Consider the following 6,000-nt stretch of genomic DNA (forward strand, 5'->3'; position numbering starts at 1 on the left):
TAACTGGAATATTATCACCTGTGTATTAGTGATGATATCTAATTTAACAATTAACTGGAATATTATCACCTGTGTATTAGTGATGATATCTAATTTAACAATTAACTGGAATATTATCACCTGTGTATTAGTGATGATATCTAATTTAACAATTAACCGGAATATTATCACCTGTGTATTAGTGATGATATCTAATTTAACAATTAACCGGAATATTATCACCTGTGTATTAGTGATGATATCTAATTTAACAATTAACTGGAATATTATCACCTGTGTATTAGTGATGATATCTAATTTAACAATTAACTGGAATATTATCACCTGTGTATTAGTGATGATATCTAATTTAACAATTAACTGGAATATTATCACCTTTGTATTAGTGATGACATCTAATTTAACAATTAACTGGAATATTATCCCCTGTGTATTAGTGATGATATCTAATTTAACAATTAACTGGAATATTATCACCTGTGTATTAGTGATGATATCTAATTTAACAATTAACTGGAATATTATCACCTGTGTATTAGTGATGACATCTAATTTAACAATTTACTGGAATATTATCACCTGTGTATTAGTGACGATATCTAATTTAACAATTAACTGGAATATTATCACCTGTGTATTAGTGACGACATCTAATTTAACAATTAACTGGAATATTATCACCTGTGTATTAGTGACGACATCTAATTTAACAATTAACTGGAATATTATCACCTGTGCATTAGTGACGATATCTAATTTAACAATTAACTGGAATATTATCACCTGTGTATTAGTGATGACATCTAATTTAACAATTAACTGGAATATTATCACCTGTGTATTAGTGATGATATCTAATTTAACAATTAACTGGAATATTATCACCAGTGTATTAGTGATGATATCTAATTTAACAATTAACTGGAATATTATCACCTGTGTATTAGTGATGATATCTAATTTAACAATTAACTGGAATATTATCACCTGTGTATTAGCGATGACATCTAATTTAACAATTAACTGGAATATTATCCCCTGTGTATTAGTGATGATATCTAATTTAACAATTAACTGGAATATTATCACCTGTGTATTAGTGATGATATCTAATTTAACAATTAACTGGAATATTATCACCTGTGTATTAGTGATGATATCTAATTTAACAATTAACTGGAATATTATCACCTGTGTATTAGTGATGATATCTAATTTAACAATTAACTGGAATATTATCCCCTGTGTATTAGTGATGACATCTAATTTAACAATTAACTGGAATATTATCACCTGTGTATTAGTGATGATATCTAATTTAACAATTAACTGGAATATTATCACCTGTGTATTAGTGATGATATCTAATTTAACAATTAACTGGAATATTATCACCTGTGTATTAGTGATGATATCTAATTTAACAATTAACTGGAATATTATCACCTGTGTATTAGTGATGATATCTAATTTAACAATTAACTGGAATATTATCACCTGTGTATTAGTGATGATATCTAATTTAACAATTAACTGGAATATTATCACCTGTGTATTAGTGATGATATCTAATTTAACAATTAACTGGAATATTATCACCTGTGTATTAGTGATGATATCTAATTTAACAATTAACTGGAATATTATCCCCTGTGTATTAGTGATGATATCTAATTTAACAATTAACTGGAATATTATCCCCTGTGTATTAGTGATGACATCTAATTTAACAATTAACTGGAATATTATCACCTGTGTATTAGTGATGATATCTAATTTAACAATTAACTGGAATATTATCACCTGTGTATTAGTGATGATATCTAATTTAACAATTAACTGGAATATTATCCCCTGTGTATTAGTGATGACATCTAATTTAACAATTAACTGGAATATTATCACCTGTGTATTAGTGATGATATCTAATTTAACAATTAACTGGAATATTATCACCTGTGTATTAGTGATGATATCTAATTTAACAATTAACTGGAATATTATCACCTGTGTATTAGTGATGATATCTAATTTAACAATTAACTGGAATATTATCACCTGTGTATTAGTGATGATATCTAATTTAACAATTAACTGGAATATTATCACCTGTGTATTAGTGATGATATCTAATTTAACAATTAACTGGAATATTATCACCTGTGTATTAGTGATGATATCTAATTTAACAATTAACTGGAATATTATCACCTGTGTATTAGTGATGATATCTAATTTAACAATTAACTGGAATATTATCACCTGTGTATTAGTGATGATATCTAATTTAACAATTAACTGGAATATTATCACCTGTGTATTAGTGATGATATCTAATTTAACAATTAACTGGAATATTATCACCTGTGTATTAGTGATGATATCTAATTTAACAATTAACTGGAATATTATCACCTGTGTATTAGTGATGATATCTAATTTAACAATTAACTGGAATATTATCACCTGTGTATTAGTGATGATATCTAATTTAACAATTAACTGGAATATTATCACCTGTGTATTAGTGATGATATCTAATTTAACAATTAACTGGAATATTATCACCTGTGTATTAGTGATGACATCTAATTTAACAATTAACTGGAATATTATCACCTGTGTATTAGTGATGACATCTAATTTAACAATTAACTGGAATATTATCACCTGTGTATTAGTGATGACATCTAATTTAACATTTAACTGGAATATTATCACCTGTGTATTAGTGATGATATCTAATTTAACAATTAACTGGAATATTATCACCTGTGTATTAGTGATGATATCTAATTTAACAATTAACTGGAATATTATCACCTGTGTATTAGTGATGATATCTAATTTAACAATTAACTGGAATATTATCCCCTGTGTATTAGTGATGATATCTAATTTAACAATTAACTGGAATATTATCACCTGTGTATTAGTGATGATATCTAATTTAACAATTAACTGGAATATTATCCCCTGTGTATTAGTGATGATATCTAATTTAACAATTAACTGGAATATTATCACCTGTGTATTAGTGATGATATCTAATTTAACAATTAACTGGAATATTATCACCTGTGTATTAGTGATGATATCTAATTTAACAATTAACTGGAATATTATCACCTGTGTATTAGTGATGATATCTAATTTAACAATTAACTGGAATATTATCACCTGTGTATTAGTGATGATATCTAATTTAACAATTAACTGGAATATTATCACCTGTGTATTAGTGATGATATCTAATTTAACAATTAACTGGAATATTATCACCTGTGTATTAGTGATGATATCTAATTTAACAATTAAATGGAATATTATCACCTGTGTATTAGTGATGATATCTAATTTAACAATTAACTGGAATATTATCACCTGTGTATTAGTGATGATATCTAATTTAACAATTAAATGGAATATTATCACCTGTGTATTAGTGATGATATCTAATTTAACAATTAACTGGAATATTATCACCTGTGCATTAGTGATGACATCTAATTTAACAATTAACTGGAATATTATCACCTGTGTATTAGTGATGACATCTAATTTAACAATTAACTGGAATATTATCCCCTGTGTATCAGTGATGATATCTAATTTAACAATTAACTGGAATATTATCACCTGTGTATCAGTGATGATATCTAATTTAACAATTAACTGGAATATTATCACCTGTGTATTAGTGATGATATCTAATTTAACAATTAACTGGAATATTATCACCTGTGTATTAGTGATGATATCTAATTTAACAATTAACTGGAATATTATCACCTGTGTATTAGTGATGATATCTAATTTAACAATTAACTGGAATATTATCACCTGTGTATTAGTGATGATATCTAATCTAACAATTAACTGGAATATTATCACCTGTGTATTAGTGATGACATCTAATCTAACAATTAACTGGAATATTATCCCCTGTGTATTAGTGATGATATCTAATTTAACAATTAACTGGAATATTATCACCTGTGTATTAGTGATGATATCTAATTTAACAATTAACTGGAATATTATCACCTGTGTATTAGTGATGATATCTAATTTAACAATTAACTGGAATATTATCACCTGTGTATTAGTGATGATATCTAATTTAACAATTAACTGGAATATTATCACCTGTGTATTAGTGATGATATCTAATTTAACAATTAACTGGAATATTATCACCTGTGTATTAGTGATGATATCTAATTTAACAATTAACTGGAATATTATCACCTGTGTATTAGTGATGATATCTAATTTAACAATTAACTGGAATATTATCACCTGTGTATTAGTGATGATATCTAATTTAACAATTAACTGGAATATTATCACCTGTGTATTAGTGATGATATCTAATTTAACAATTAACTGGAATATTATCACCTGTGTATTAGTGATGATATCTAATTTAACAATTAACTGGAATATTATCACCTGTGTATTAGTGATGATATCTAATTTAACAATTAACTGGAATATTATCACCTGTGTATTAGTGATGATATCTAATTTAACAATTAACTGGAATATTATCACCTGTGTATTAGTGATGATATCTAATTTAACAATTACATGGAATATTATCACCTGTGTATTAGTGATGATATCTAATTTAACAATTAACTGGAATATTATCACCTGTGCATTAGTGATGACATCTAATTTAACAATTAACTGGAATATTATCACCTGTGTATTAGTGATGATATCTAATTTAACAATTAACTGGAATATTATCCACTGTGTATCAGTGATGATATCTAATTTAACAATTAACTGGAATATTATCACCTGTGTATTAGTGATGATATCTAATTTAACAATTAACTGGAATATTATCACCTGTGTATTAGTGATGATATCTAATCTAACAATTAACTGGAATATTATCACCTGTGTATTAGTGATGACATCTAATTTAACAATTAACTGGAATATTATCCCCTGTGTATTAGTGATGATATCTAATTTAACAATTAACTGGAATATTATCACCTGTGTATTAGTGATGATATCTAATTTAACAATTAACTGGAATATTATCACCTGTGTATTAGTGATGATATCTAATTTAACAATTAACTGGAATATTATCACCTGTGTATTAGTGATGATATCTAATTTAACAATTAACTGGAATATTATCACCTGTGTATTAGTGATGATATCTAATTTAACAATTAACTGGAATATTATCACCTGTGTATTAGTGATGACATCTAATTTAACAATTAACTGGAATATTATCACCTGTGTATTAGTGATGACATCTAATTTAACAATTAACTGAAATATTATCACCTGTGTATTAGTGATGACATCTAATTTAACAATTAACTGGAATATTATCACCTGTGTATTAGTGATGATATCTAATTTAACAATTAACTGGAATATTATCACCTGTGTATTAGTGATGATATCTAATTTAACAATTAACTGGAATATTATCACCTGTGTATCAGTGATGATATCTAATTTAACAATTAACTGGAATATTATCACCTGTGTATCAGTGATGACATCTAATTTAACAATTAACTGGAATATTATCCCCTGTGTATCAGTGATGATATCTAATTTAACAATTAACTGGAATATTATCCCCTGTGTATTAGTGATGATATATAATTTAACAATTAACTGGAATATTATCCCCTGTGTATTAGTGATGATATCTAATTTAACTATTAACTGGAATATTATCCCCTGTGTATTAGTGATGATATCTAATTTAACAATTAACTGGAATATTATCACCTGTGTATCAGTGATGATATCTAATTTAACAATTAACTGGAATATTATCACCTGTGTATCAGTGATGATATCTAATTTAACAATTAACTGGAATATTATCACCTGTGTATCAGTGATGATATCTAATTTAACAATTAACTGGAATATTATCACCTGTGTATTAGTGATGATATCTAATTTAACAATTAACTGGAATATTATCACCTGTGTATTAGTGAT

The sequence above is a fragment of the Heterodontus francisci genome, unplaced genomic scaffold (genome assembly GCF_036365525.1).
Source record: "Heterodontus francisci isolate sHetFra1 unplaced genomic scaffold, sHetFra1.hap1 HAP1_SCAFFOLD_735, whole genome shotgun sequence".
NCBI classification, from domain to species: domain Eukaryota; kingdom Metazoa; phylum Chordata; class Chondrichthyes; order Heterodontiformes; family Heterodontidae; genus Heterodontus; species Heterodontus francisci.